The sequence below is a fragment of the Hyla sarda genome, chromosome 1, assembly GCF_029499605.1.
Source record: "Hyla sarda isolate aHylSar1 chromosome 1, aHylSar1.hap1, whole genome shotgun sequence".
Lineage (NCBI taxonomy): Eukaryota > Metazoa > Chordata > Amphibia > Anura > Hylidae > Hyla > Hyla sarda.
Window position 1 is genome coordinate 108,970,454 of NC_079189.1, and position 15,651 is coordinate 108,986,104.

General features: G+C 43.0%; 1 protein-coding gene across 1 annotated transcript in view; it reads right to left on the reverse strand.

The window, feature by feature from the left end:
• Positions 1-9,995, reverse strand: part of SNX25 (sorting nexin 25) — a 216,573-nt gene extending 206,578 nt beyond the window's left edge. The window contains exon 1 of the mRNA XM_056559914.1: positions 9,906-9,995. The gene's annotated coding sequence lies outside the window, so the exon portion shown is untranslated. The remainder of the gene's footprint in view (positions 1-9,905) is intronic.
• Between the last annotated feature and the right edge of the window lie 5,656 nt (positions 9,996-15,651).

The window sequence follows — 15,651 nt, forward strand, 5'->3', positions numbered from 1 at the left end:
CGTTTGGACATGATGCTGGAACATACATACATACACACACACATACGCACGTTGAGTTTTTTATATATATATATATATATATATATATATATATATATATATATATATACATAAAGACTGACGAACAGGGAACCTTTTGAAATTGCTTTATTATTAAAATTATGAACACTTGTCGGGTATATATGTTTAGTAGATCGCACCTTAGCTGCCTATTTCTTGCCTTAAGCGTAATTACCATAAAGAGACATGTATCTTGCTTCTGTCTTCTTGTTGTGTAATATCAGGCAGTGTTCAGACTGTGCATATATTATGCGTTGTGTTGCTGTGCACAGTTAATTGCAAAAGTGGCTATGTGCAAAATTCTTCTTAACTTTCGCAATTAGTATATCAGGCAGTGTTGCATATATCATGCGTTATGTTGCTGTGCACAGTTAATTGCAAAAGTGGCTATGTGCAAAATTCTTCTTAACTTTCGCAATTAGTGTATCCATTAGTGTAGTGCTTGTTCTTGTGAGTACATTGCATATATAGCCCTCATTTACTCATAGCAATGAAATATTATTGCACTGTCCACAGTTTCTTATTGCACTATTAATTATTGCATATGCCACTTAGCTTATTTTCTTTTTCCTTTAGGAGATAAGGTGCGTCTTTGGCATCCTTGGAGCTTGGGTGTGCATGTTAAGCCGATCCTATGCCGATCCTACGCGTTTCCTCTGTGCGATTCTTCAGGGACCTTGTTGCGGCTTTTAAAATCTTGGCTTGCATCTTTTTGTGTAAGCGGCTCCTTTCATGTGTGCGGCTCTGATGCCGGCCGTACTCCATTTGATTTTCCCGCCGTGCTTTATACTCAAGAACTCCTCCTTCGCACACTGCCTGATATACTAATTGCGAAAGTTAAGAAGAATTTTGCACATAGCCACTTTTGCAATTAACTGTGCACAGCAACATAACGCATGATATATGCACAGTCTGAACACTGCCTGATATACTAATTGCGAAAGTCATGAAGAATTTTGTACATAGCCACTTTTGCAAAAAACTGTGCACAGCAACACAACGCATAATATATGCACAGTCTGAACACTGCCTGATATTACACAACAAGAAGACAGAAGCAAGATACATGTCTCTTTATGGTAATTACGCTTAAGGCAAGAAATAGGCAGCTAAGGTGCGATCTACTAAACATATATACCCGACAAGTGTTCATAATTTTAATAATAAAGCAATTTCAAAAGGTTCCCTGTTCGTCAGTCTTTATTAAAACTTGGGAGACCTCCAAAACTTATAATAACGGGCAAACCGATCAGTGATATTATATATATATACACACATATAGATTGGTTTTTTAGAGAAAACCAGCACTAGAGATATTCCATACACTTAAAAGGGTTACTCCAGTGGAAAACTTTTTTTTTTTTAAATCAACTGATGCCAGAAAGATAAACAGATTTGTAAAAATCTTTTATAGAAAATACTTCTATAAAAAAAAAATCTTAATCCTTCCAGTACTTTGTGCCAGATATGTTTCTTATCAAACAGTGACAGTGCCCATTTAATGACCGACTAATTTTAAAATGTTTGTGTTTTTTTTCATCTACAGAGACATATGAGGACTTCTTGCTTGCAAAACCAATTGTACTTTGCCATGACATTTTTCATTTTACAATAATGTACAACAAAAAAAAATATTATTTGCGGGGAACATTTTTAAAAAACCTGCAATTTTGCAACTTTTGTGGGTTTTCATTTTTTACACTGTTCACTTTACAATACACAGTAGTGACACATTGGCCCATATTGTTCAATCAGCCTGAAACCCTAATTGTCTGTTTTTTCCCATAGAAACCATACGCAGCTCAACTTAAGAAATAAAAGTTGATCTGTGATTGGTTGTTATGGGAAAAACTAGACAACCATCTTATTATGACAAATGACTGAATTAAAGCCTCTTAAAGGGGAACTCCACTAAATCAGCTGGTGCCATGAAGTTAAACAGATTTGTAAGTTACTTCTGTTTAAAAATAATAATCCTTCCAGTACTTATCAGCTTCTGTATGCTCCACAGGAAGTTATTTTCTTTTTAAATTTCCTTTCTGTCTGACCACAGTGATCTCTGCTGACACCTCTGTCCATTTTAGGAACTGTCCAGAGTAGAGCAAATCCCCATAGCAAACCTCTCCTGCTCTGGACTGTTCCTAAAATGGACAGGGATGTCAGCAGAGAGCACTATGGTCAGACAGAAAGGAAATTCAAAAAGAAAAGAATTTCTTGTGGAGCATACAGAAGCTGATAAGTACTGGAAGGATTAAGATTTTTAAACAGAAGTACCGTATTTTTCGCCGTATAAGACGCACTTTTTCTTCCCCAAAACTGGGGGAAAAAATCGGTGCGTCTTCTACGGCAAATACACCCCTATCGCGGCGGTCCCTGCGGCCATCAACTGCCCGGACCCGCGACTAATACAGGACATCACCGATCGCAGTGATGCCCTGTATTAACCCTTAATACGCGGCGATCAAAGCTGACCGCCGCATCTGAAGGGAAAGTGACACTAACCCAGCTGTTCAGTCGGGCTGTTCGGGACCGCCGCGATTTCACCGCGGCGGTCCCGAACAGCCTGACTGAATAGCCGGGTTAGTGGGACACTGGAAGGGACCTTACCTGCCTCCTTGGTGTCTTCTCTGTTCAGGGATCCCCTGTATGGCAGGCGCTCTCCTTCCTCGTCATCACGTCGTCGCGTCTGTGCGTCGGTGTGCGTAACGACATGATGGCGGCGACGGAGAGCAAGGATACCCTGCTGGCAGCAGAGACGTTCCGGAGTGACGGGGACACGGCGACAGCGATGGAGCGACATCCAAGGCAGCGGTGACGGGTCCAGAGCGGCGGGGACACGTGAGTATTACCTCCTATGCAGTGGTCTTCAATCTGCGGACAACGGCTGTCCGGGCATGCTGGGAGTTGTAGTTTTGCAACATCTGGAGGTCCGCAGGTTGGAGACCACTGTCCTATACTTTACATTGCACGGATCCCTCAACATGCGATGGTTTCAACAAACGATGGTCCGTTTGGAACGGATTACCATCGTATGTTGAGGGACCACTGTATAGTGTTCCTTGTGTCCTTGTGTAATTAGCAGACACTTTCCTATTCACTTGCTTTTAAAATTATCAACATAAATCTGTTTAAAATGTAATATAAAAAACGGCCACTGGGTGGCTCTGTTATGTTTCCTGTCACAATTAATACAGTGAGTTCGGTCTCTTCCCGGCCTGGCAGGAGTCCAAACTCAGGAAGTATTTCTCTGCACGGAGCTTGATTGTCAGCTGCACAGAAAAAGCTCCACAGATTCTCACAGAAAGCCACACCGACTGAAACCTGCAGGAGAGCCTCACTGATAGCAACACAGAACATGCACAAAGCTTGAGGTCTTCTATTCATCACAGTGAGGGCGGAAGTGGTCCCCAAGCAGGCTTCAGTGATGTCATGACTGCTGGGAAACACCCACTTTCTCTTGCTGGGAAATTTCACTATGTGAGCAAAAAGAAAGGTATGATACACAGCTTTTTAAAGAGTACCTCTCATCAAATTTTTTTTTATATTTTATAGTTTATAATATATTGAACACTTTTCTAATAGGGTTCTATTAAAAAAAAAAGATTCTTCTATGTGTTTTTGGTGTTTAAACTTTTGACCACTAGGGGTCTCCCTAGGAGTCCATTTTTTGGTGATTTCGGACTCACGCCGGCCTGGCGGCTGAGTCCGAAATCTGATACTCGGCGCAGCTCCCGCCTGTCAATCAGACAGGCGGGAGTGAGTGCTGTGCGCGCATCCCTACCATGCGCGCTCCTGACTCTGCCGGCCAGCGTCATCGTCGGGCTACTCCCACTGACAAGGAGAGCCGGTGTGAGGTGGAATTTTGCGACCCATGCAAACGTGCAAAATTCCACCTCACACCGTCCCTGCCCTGCACTCCGCCTGCATACAGGAAGAATGGCGGAAGCGGCCCGGCAAGGCTTCAGATGACGTCGCGCCTGCCGGGCCCCGCTCACTTCCTCCCTTCTCAGACGCTCCTATCTGAGCTACCGAAGATGAACATGAAAAGGTATTTTTATGGGGTTTAGAATTAAAATGAATGCTAGGATAGATAGATGTAGAGACAGGGACAGATGGGGAGGGGGATTAGGGAAAGTTTAGTTGATAATAGGTGCTCTTTAAAGCTCTGAAATTGTTTTTAAGGACAGGAGGAGTGAGGGAACATAGCCTGGGGTAGTTGAGAACAGTTTATTTGGTGACAGGTACTTTTTAAATGAATTTTGGTTGGATTTTTCAAAACAAATAACATAACAACACAGAAATAATGTAAAAGAAAAGAGAATTTCCATGTATCAAAGACATTTTTTTGGTTCAGCTATACACTCAGTTTTGGTGTATATCACTGTAAGAATTCAAATATGTCAACATTGCTGGGATACAGTGAAATAAGGAAACTAGAAAATAAACATAGAACAAAAAAGAGAACTAGTATCGTGCTGAGGGTTTAGTTTCAATTGTGACTAATTTTCTAAGTAAAGGAAGTCTAGAACCAATGATTCCTATTTTGTATGTTCATAGAGCTGAAGACTAAATTTTGATGTTAATTTGTTTTCCCTTAGTCTCCTCAGCAGCACAAACGGGGGGTTCCGCCCCTCTGTGAGCTAATAGGACAGAGGAATTTTTTACTATAAAAAAACAAAAACATAGTGAGGCACCTCCCCAAGTGCCTATATAATGCACCTGCTCACACCAGGATAGTGAGTAAATTATAAAGTATCAGTAAACCATAAAAATTTAAATACAGTAGGGAGGGATGCTTGTGCTGCTGAGGAGACTAAGGGAAAACAAATTAACATCAAAATTTAGTCTTCCCTTTCGTCCCTCAGCAGCACAAACGGGGATATAGCAAGAATAACCCCTAGGGAGGGCTTTCCTGCCGTGCAGAATTAAGTACAGTTCTAGCAAATAAAGTGTCACTAGAAAGGAACGATGTCACTCTATAGTGCTTCAGGAATGTAATAGGAGTGCTCCAAGTTGCGGAATGACAAATCTGCTCTAGAGGAACAGAACCACGTTCTGCCCAGGATGTCGAAATCGACCTAGTAGAGTGAGCCTTGGTAAATTCTGGTGCAGATAACCCTTTGGCAGAATAACAAAGACCTATACATTCACATATCCAACGGGATATGGATGGCTTAGAAGCCTTAATTCCCTTCTTTGCTCCCTGATATAAAATAAGAAGATTTTCCACCTTGTGAAAATCTTTAGTTCTTTCAAGATAAATTTTAAGGCACCTTACCAGGTCCAGGGTTACCAGTTCTCCTTCAGAGGAATCAGGTTCAGGAAAGAATTGAGGAAGAGAAATCATCTGGTTAATATTTGCGAAGGAGGCCACCTTCGGAATAAATGAAGGAAGGAACCTCATTAGGACCTTCCCAGGTAGAAAAACTGTGTACGGTTCTATAGCACCCAGAGCCTGAAGTTCACCAACTCTCTTGGCCGTAGTTATTGCTAATAACAGGGTTAATTTTAGGGTGAGGAACCTAAGTTCCACCTCCTGAAGAGGTTCAAAGGGGTGAACACATAACTGTTGGAGGACCAAGGAAAGATCCCGAGGGGTCACAGGGACAGTAGTTCTAGGCCGTAACCGAGACAAGGCCTTGATGAAGGACTTGACCACAGAGTCCTGGGAAAACCGTCTGTGAAAGGACACTGATAAGGCTGCAAGTTGAACTTTGATGGAATTCGGAGAGAGTCCCTTGTCAAACCCGTCCTGGAGAAACTCTAGCAAGGCTGGAATTGAAGGATTAGCCGGATCAATGTTCTTACCAAGGCACCACTTGTGGAAGATCCCCTTTATTCTGGCATAGGCTTTGTTGGTAGACTCACTCCTAGAGTGAGATAGTGTGCTCAGAATACGGTCCGAAAACCCTCTGGCTTTCAATAAGGACCTATCAACCTCCAGGCTGTCAAGTTGAAGGATCTGAGGTTGTGGCAAAGCTGTATACCTTGAAACAGCAGGTTCCGCCTGAGGGGAAGCTTCCAGTATACTCCTCTGCTCATCTGAATGAGTTGGGAGAACCAGGATCTCTTGGGCCAAAACGGGAATATGGCTATCACGGAGGCTTGATCCTGTCTGATCTTCATCAATACCCTGGGTATCATGGAAGTTGGTGGGAAGATATAGGCCAGCTTGAAGTCCCAAATGATCGTCATTGCATCGGTCTGGAAAGGACTGTCTGATGGGTAAAGGGAGCAGAACTTATCTACTTGGCGACTGGCTCTTGTTGCCATCAAGTCTATCTCTGGAAGACCCCAGAGATCCACGATCTGAAGAAATACTTCCCGGTTGAGAGTCCATTCTCCTGGAACTGTAAGGTCTCTGCTTAAGCGGTCTGCTGTAATATTTTCTATTCCTTTGATATGAACTGCCGACAATCTGAGAACACTGGCCTCTGCCCACCTGAAAATCTTTGCTACTTCTAGAAGTAACGTAGTAGATCTTGTTCCTCCCTGCTTGTTTATATAATAAACGGCTGCCATGTTGTCTGTCCTTATTTTGACAGCTTGACCTTTGAGCAGAGGATAGAAGTGAAGAAGAGCATAATAGATTGCTCTTAACTCTTTCACGTTGGAGGTTAGGGAAAGTTCTTCTAGACTCCATCTTTCTGCTACCTTTCTGCCTAGAAGATGAGCGCCCCAACCTAATCCTGAGGCATCTGTAGTAAGAATCAGCCATCTTGGTTCTAGGAGACACATACCGTCCTGGTGTGTTTTCCACCAATTTAGGGATCTGCGCACTGACAGAGATAGTCTGACTAGTGTGTCCAGGGAGGAAGTTTTTCGGTCCCAGCACTGGAGCATTTGGGACTGAAGAGGTCTCATGTGCCAAAGGGCCCATGGAACAGCCTCTGCTGAGGAGGATAGGAGACCTAGGAATCTCATAAGAGTCCTTAGAGATATTTTGCGGGGTACTCGCAGGAATTGATACCCCCTGGAAATTCTGTCTTTCCTCGTGGGGGAGAGAAATATTCTCATATTGTGGGAGTCTATAAGAAATCCCAGAAAAGTCTTCTGTCTCTCCGGAGTCAGATGAGATTTTTCCATATTTACTACCCACCCCAGTTTGTGAAGTAGATTCAGAGTTAAGCTGGTCTGATGAAGAGATTCCTCCTGGGACCGGGCTAAAATAAGCCAGTCGTCCAGGTACGGGACTATACGAATCCCCTGAATCCTGAGAACGGCCATCATGGATGAGACAATTTTGGTAAACACAAAAGGGTCTGTAGAGATCCCGAATGGGAGTGCTCGAAACTGGAGGTGGTGAAGTGCCCCCCTGATCCAGACCGCAATGCGGAGGAATTTTCTGTTTTCTACAGCGATTGGGACATGGAAGTAAGCGTCTTTCAGGTCCAACGATGTCAAAGTCGTCCTTTTGGAGCAGCATCTTTTTTACTATATATTTGTTTAAATAGCGGAGGTCTATAATGAGTCTCCATTTTGCTCCTGGTTTTGGGACTAGGAACACTGGGGAGTAAACCCCCCTGCCTCTTTCTAGCAGAGGCACTGATTCTACTGCCCGAACAGATATGAGTTCCAGAATAGCTTCTTCCAGAACTCTCTGTTTTGGTTCTTTGGGAACAGTAGATACAAGGAACCTCTCTTGAGGTTGAGAGGATAGAGGTGGAGAGTACCCTTTGAGGATTATGTTTAATATCCACAAATCCTTTATCGTAGATCTCCAGGCAGGAAGAAAATGGAGTAGGCGACCGCCCACTGGAAGGTAGTCAGAATTCGGGTTTTTTGGGGTCCTTTCCCCTAGCTGCTCCTCTTCTAGAGGAACCAGCACCTCTCCCACGTGAAGATCCTCTAGATGGTCTGGAACGCTGGGGTGAACGATCCCTTCTTGGATGAGAATACTTTCCTCGAAAGGATCGGTAAGGGATGGGAAGATTCTTCCCCTTCCTATTAGATAGCTCTTCCATTATAGTGTCCAATTCAGGACCAAAGAGCTTATCAGGTACATATTCTAAATCACATAGGCTGTATTTAGATGAGGTATCGCTGGGCCACTGTTTGATCCACAAAGCTCTGTGGGCAGCACAGGAGAGGGACATACTATGTGCCGCCAACTTGACCTGCTGGTTATTGGCATTGTTAAGATAGTCTATGCCCAGATTAATGTATTTAAATGACTTTAGTATGTCTTCACGGCTTACACCTAAGTCGATGTCATCCTGAACTCTGGAGATCCAGGATTTCATGGCTTTAATTACCTCAAATAGTGCACAGCCAACAGAGGTCTGACTGGTAGCAGTAGTATATGCGCGTCTTAGGGTCACTTCAATTCTACGGTCCATAGGATCGGAGAGGTTGGACCCGTCTTTTGACGGGATAATGGTTCTTTTTGATAATTTCACAATAGCGAAATCAACCTTGGGGGGAGAGATCCAAGATTTACACTTAGTTTGATTGAGGGGAAAGAGGGTTTAAAAACGCCTGTTGATAACAGGAGCCTTTTCCGGATTCACACATTCCCCTTTAATCAACTCCATAAGAGAATCATCAACTGAGAAGACTCTGGGCCCCCTAGAGGTTGAAGGGGTTTCTTCCTGCCCTTCAGACAGACCTTCCAACTGCACAGCTCGGATAAATTTTGGGAATTTCTCAATTGGGAAATGATCTTTCCCTTGGACTACTATGTCCTCAGAAGATGACGAATTTTCCTCATCTACCACCCTAAACTCCTCTTCAGAAAATACTAAGGTGGAAGATTCACCCCTTCTGGGGGTTTTTGCTACCGGTGGGGCTACAGCGAGGGAGTCTTTTCACTCCTTAATAGAGGAGACTACAAAATTCTTCACCCATAAAAACATGTCTTGCATGGACGGTTCCTGGTTTGGAGGCAAACGAGGACGGCAGGTATTGCAAGTGGAAAATTCATATCCATCAGGTAATGGAGTATTACAGGAAGAACACTCTATATGCTTCCTTTTATGTGTGGATTTTCCCCTAGGGTCCTTGCGGCCACTAGAGCCCCCAGAATCCATAGATGACATCTATAAATAAAAAAAAATATATATATATATAAAAAATTATTAAAAAGTAGAACCAGAAATTAAAACAGAGAGAGAGAAACCTAAAACCTACAAGTTAAGTATAAGCTTGGATAGAAGAAAAAAACAGGCAGGTAAGACACAGTACAACAGCAAAGGTAGTACAGAACACCAGCCAGCTCAGAGAGACTGAACTGGAGAACTCTCAGCCTTAAATAGGGCACCACTGTGCTGACATATAGGCTCCGCCCAACTACTTCCGGTCTAACCGGGAGGAAGAAAACTAGCTTTAAAAAGGAAGAAACAATAGGAGGAAACCCTAGGGTGAGAGCTTAAAAACAAAAGATAAATGAGAAGAAATGCCATTGCTGCTAAAATAATCGCTCCTTGCAAAAAAAACGGAAGCGGCTTACGGTGACGTCACCGAAGGTGACGTCGCGTAACAGCGCCGAATCCACAGGGCGCCGAGGCTCCGGGAAAATGGCGCCGAACGCTGAGAAGAAACCTGAGAGATACAGGTAGGGAAACAAATACACAGGGTGTAGACAAGAACAAAATATAGATCATATAGGAGCGGGACAACGGTGCAGCACGTCCAGCTCACACAAGGACAGAAAAAAAAAACCTCACTATCCTGGTGTGAGCAGGTGCATTATATAGGCACTTGGGGAGGTGCCTCACTATGTTTTTGGTTTTTTATAGTAAAAAATTCCACTGTCCTATTAGCTCACAGAGGGGCGGAACCCCCCGTTTGTGCTGCTGAGGGACGACAGGGAATTATTATTACATACATTTGCTTGGTTTACTTACTTTTACTTTTTATTTGTTTTTCAGGGAAGAATAATGGATCGGTCCAGACTTCAGGGCGCCAGGTGGTCTTCGCCCCTCTTTCACTCCCTTAGAAGGTGATGTCACTAGTTTTTGGATGTGAGGTGGAGATAAGCAGGTAAGTTATATGAGAACTCTAATATGTAGAACTATTGTATTGGAAATTTTTATTCACTATATAAAATTTTCTCAATGTTCTGAAGTTTACAAGTGGCTGTTTCAGTATCGAAAAGATCATTTCAACATGACAATTGATATGATGCAATTTATGTCAGTGGTGCAAATGTAGTAAACCCCTTTATGTCTCTAGATAAAGTAAGCATTATTCTAAATATTGTCTCCTGCTCTAAATCATGATTTAGAATTATATTGTTATATTTTGGGTGGGGATATGGTTCAAAGAGAGACACCATCCTTCACTGGCTCTATAACAACACCCAGTGCTTTAAAACCCCTATTTACCATTCATGAAGCAGTAACATGACAAAAATTTGTCTTGCCACCACTAGGGGGAGCTCATTGCATATAGATATAAAACACAGTTCAAAGGGATCAGAATAAATCCCTATGCAGTGTGCATACAATCATAAAGAATTATAGTTTGTACAGTAAGGTTATGACTGTGAAGAAAACAGAGAATCTGTAACTATGAACCAAAAAAAAAGAGTTCCAGTGAGCCTATAATGTCTTACTATTAATCATTAAATTCATTTAGGGATCATCTGAGTATATCTGGTGTCTCAGTGAGGTACAGGGGTCTGGGGGGGGGGGGGGGGGCATAAAAGTGAAAATAAGAATGATGCAGGGGTCTTGGGGGGGTTGTTAGAGCAGAAGGGGATAGAGGGGTCTGGGGGGGCATAAAAGTGAAAATAAGAATGATGCAGGGGTCTTGGGGGGGGGGGGGTTGTTAGAGCAGAAGGGGATAGAGGGGTCTGGGGGGGGGGGCATAAGAGTGAAAATAAGAATGATGCAGGGGTCTTGGGGGTGTTAGGGCAGAAGGGGATAAAGAGGTCTGGAAGGCAGAAGAGTATAAATAAGAATGATGCAGGGGTCTTGGGGGGTGGAGGGTATAAGAGCAGAAGGGGACATAGGGGTCGGGGGGCCAGAAAAGTTTAAAAAAGAATGATGCAGGGGTCTTGGCGAGTGGGGAGTGTCGGGGCAGAAGGGGATAGAGGGGTCTGGGGGGGACACAATAATGTAAAGAAGGATGATGCAGGGGTCTTGTGGGGGGGGGGCAGAGGAGTCTAGGGGGATCTGAAGGAGGGGGAGAAAGATGGATCTGGAATCCAAATGTTTTCAATGGTTTCCTGCTGCTCTGTGTATACTGTGGAATCGCCACAGTGGAATTCCCCCAGCAGAATGGACGTAAACCCCGAGAACAAACATGTTTGTTTCTTTAGGTGGACGTTCATTTTCTTGGTGGAATTCCGTCGGACTGCATTGTCATCTATAGAGATGGTGCACATCCGTGCAGTCCTACTGCCAATGGCTTCGGTGGTGCCTGCAGCAAGCGGACATTCCACTGACTAAATGTCCACAGTGTGGAGAAGCACTTAGGGGTCTGCAGGAGGAGGGGAAATGGGCTTGGGGGGAGTACAGGGGTGGGATTCTGACAAACAGGGGAAACAGTGTCTGGCAGTATTATTTTTAGGGGTCATGATGCCTGGCAGGGTTATAATGATTATTCTTGTCATACAGAGGATGAGGATCTGCTAACAAACTAACCAATGATGTCCGGGCGTCAGACTCTGCAGAAAAGATGGAGCTGAAAGAAGACAAGCACCAGAGGAAGAAGAAAAGTAAAGACAACAGAGAAGACATCTCCTGTGAGTCATTATACAATTGTGTATTCTTTTGACTGTCCCATCAGAGCTGGAGTCACTTGTAATTTCTGCAGTGATGATGGGTGACCCTGTACCCCAATCTGTGGCTCTCCAACTGTTACAAAACTACAACTCCCATAATGCCTGAGGCTTTGCAGGCATGATGGGAGTTGTAGCTTTGCAACAGCTGGAGAGCCACTTAAACCGAGGTGATTTTAAAGGGGTACTCCGGTGAAAAACTTTTTTTTTTTTTTTTTTTAAATCAACTGGTGCCAGAAAGTAAAACAGATTAGTAAATTACTTATATTAAAAAATCTTAATCCTTCCTGTACTTATTAGCTGCTGAATACTGCAGTGGAAATTCTTTTCCATTTGAAACACAGAGCTGTCTGCTGACATCATGAGCACAGTGCTTTTTGCTCACATCTCTGTCCATTTTAGGAACTGTCCAGGGTAAAAGGAAATCCCCATAGCAAACATATGCTGTTTTGGGTAGTTCCTAAAATGGACAGAGATGTCAGCAGAGAGCACTGTGCTCATGATGTCAGCAGACAGCTCTGTGTTTCAAACGGAAAAGAATTTCCACTGCAGTATTCAGCAGCTAATAAGTACAGGAAGGATTAAGATTTTTGAATAGAAGTAATTTACAAATGTGTTTAACTCTCTGGCACCAGTTGATTTAAAAAAAAAATAAAAAAAAGTTTTTTCACCGGAGTACCCCTTTAACCCCTTAAGGACTCAGGGTTTTTCCGTTTTTGCACTTTCGTTTTTTCCTCCTTACCTTTTAAAAATCATAACCCTTTCAATTTTCCACCTAAAAATCCATATTATGGCTTATTTTTTGCATCGCCAATTCTACTTTGCAGTGACATTAGTCATTTTACCCAAAAATGCACGGCGAAACGGGAAAAAAAATCATTGTGCGACAAAATCGAAAAAAAAACGCCATTTTGTAACTTTTGAGGGCTTTCGTTTCTACGCAGTGCATTTTTCGGTAAAAATTACACCTTATCATTATTCTGTAGGTCCATACGGTTAAAATGATACCCTACTTATATAGGTTTGATTTTGTCGCACTTCTGGAAAAAATCATAACTACATGCAGGAAAATTTATACGTTTAAAAATGTCATCTTCTGACCCCTATAACTTTTTTATTTTTCCATGTATGGGGCGGTATGAGGGCTAATTTTTTGCGCCGTGATCTGAAGTTTTTATCGGTATGATTTTTGTTTTGATCGGACTTTTTGATCACTTTTTATTCATTTTTTAATGATATAAAAAGTGACCAAAATACGCTTTTTTGGACTTTGGAATTTTTTTGCGCGTACGCCATTGACCGTACGGCTTAATTAATGATATATTTTTATAGTTCGGACATTTACGCACGCGGCGATACCACATATGTTTATTTTTTATTTTTTTTACACTGTTTTATTTTTTTTATGGGAAAAGGGGGGTGATTCAAACTTTTATTAGGGAAGGGGTTAAATGACCTTTATTAACACTTTTTTTTTACATTTTTTTTGCAGTGTTATAGGTCCCATAGGGACCTATAACACTGCACACACTGATCTCTCATACTGATCACTGGCGTGTATTAACACGCCTGTGATCAGCATTATCGGCGCTTGACTGCTCCTGCCTGGATCTCAGGCACGGAGCAGTCAATCGTCGATCGGACACCGGGGAGGCAGGTAAGGGCCCTCCCGGTGTCCAGTCAGCTGTTCGGGACGCCGCGATTTCACCGCGGCGGTCCCGAACAGCCCGACTGAGCAGCCGGGTCACTTTCACTTTCACTTTAGAAGCGGCGGTCAGCTTTGACCGCCGCTTCTAAAGGGTTAATACCGCACATCGCCGCAATCGGCGATGTGTGGTATTAGCCGCGGGTCCCGGCCGTTGATTAGCGCCGGGACCCACGCGATATGATGCGGGATCGCGGCGCGATCCCGCTTGATATCGCGGGAGCCGGCGCAGGACGTAAATATACGTCCTGCGTCGTTAAGGGGTTAATGTATGCAGCCTATTTTATTTTAATGGGTCTGACTTCTTAGACACCCACCGTAAAAAAAAAAAAAAAAAATGGGCTGCTTAGTTTAATATGCCCAGGCCTATTTTTGCTCCCAGTCTAGCCTGGTATTACAGGAATTTCCCAACCTTTATCTCTACAATTGTTTCAAAACTACAGCTCCCATCATGCTCTTCTGTCTGCATGATTGCAGTTGTAGTTTTGCAACAGCTGGAGAGTTCGTATGAGGGGGGTGGGCACCTTATTCATTGTTTTAAGGGACACAGAGGTATAATTTGCTTCAGGGCAAGTGGCAATATAATATTTGGGGGCCCAGCATGTGGTAATATACTCAGGGGCACAGTGTGAGGCAGCATTATAATCAGGGGCACAGTGTGAGGCAGCATTATAATCAGGGGCACAGTGTGAGGCAGCATTATAATCAGGGGCACAATTTGTGTCAGTATTATACAGTACTCATGGACAGGTCTGTAGCAGGATTATATAAGGGGCAGGTGTGTGGCAGTATTATATCAGGGGCATAGTGTTTGACAGCATTCTATTTAGGTATACAGCATTTGGCAGTATTATATTTAGGGGCACAGTGTGGCAGTATTATATTTAGGGGCACAGTGTGTGGCAGTATTATACCAGGGGCACAGTGTTTGGCAGTTGAAGAACGATTATGACTTATTAAAAGAGATATCCAGTGGTGAAAAACGTATCCCCTATCCTAAGTAATTGGGATAAGTTTCAGATCGCAGGGGGTCCGACCACTGGAGCCCCCCGCGATCTCCTGTACGGGGCCCCGGCGATCTGAAGCGTATCCCCTATCCTTAGGATAGGGGATACGTTTTTCACCACTGGACTACCTGTACTAATTATGTTGTACAACAGGCAGTGCCCAGTGCCTATTTCTGTGAACCAGGTCTTAGCGTTTAGCTCGGACCTTCACCGGATGGCAGACCTGGAAAAGCGGACCCCTATTAAAAGTAGTTGAGTACCCCTGCTCTAGATTCTAGAGGAAGTTCTTTTCTTTTTGAATTTTGAATCTCTTTGGTCACTTTGTATACCATAAAAATGTTTTCATAAAAAGTGATTTAAAAAGTCCCATCAAAACAAAGATGGTACCGATAAAAACTTAATGGCGCAAAAAACTCTTATATAGCACCGTATGTGGAAAAATAAAAAAGTTATAGGGGTCAGAAGAGGACATTTTGAAACATATAATATTTTTGTGCAAAATGTTATAATTTTTTAACGGAAGTAAAACAAAATCAAACCTATATAAGTTGGGTATCATTTTAACTGTATGGACCTACAGAATTAAAGGGGTATTCCAGGATTTTTTTTAAAATTTGACTATGCTACAGGGGCTGTAAAGTTAGTGTAGTTCATAACATAGTGTATGTACCTGTGTGTGATGGTTTTCTCACAATTCTTCTGTGATTTTCACCCCACTATTTATTTTTAACAGCATACAAAATGACTGTTGTCTCAGATTTTTCCCAACTTGCAATGCGGCCGAGACCTGACATCACTAGTCAGCTGATGACAGGGAGCCTGTCTGCTTCAATGGGTGGAGGGATCAATCTGCAACTAATGCAACAGCTGTAGGCACCATGATTGAAAACCACAGGTCTTTTGTTTCAATGGGTGGGGTGGCTGATGTGTGGGAGGGAGGAAAAGGGCATTGTGGGATTTGTAGTCAAAAAAAGAAAAGTCAAACAGGAAATACAAGTTCACAAAAAGCTAGCCACAGTGTTATGGTAATCTCATGACATATCCATTTAGCCCCAAGACAAGTGCAGATCCTTCCTAAGCATGTCCATTACTGCCTGCCAGGTACGTACTAAAATCACCTTATGGTGGATAAGGCCTTTAGGATAAGGTGTCAT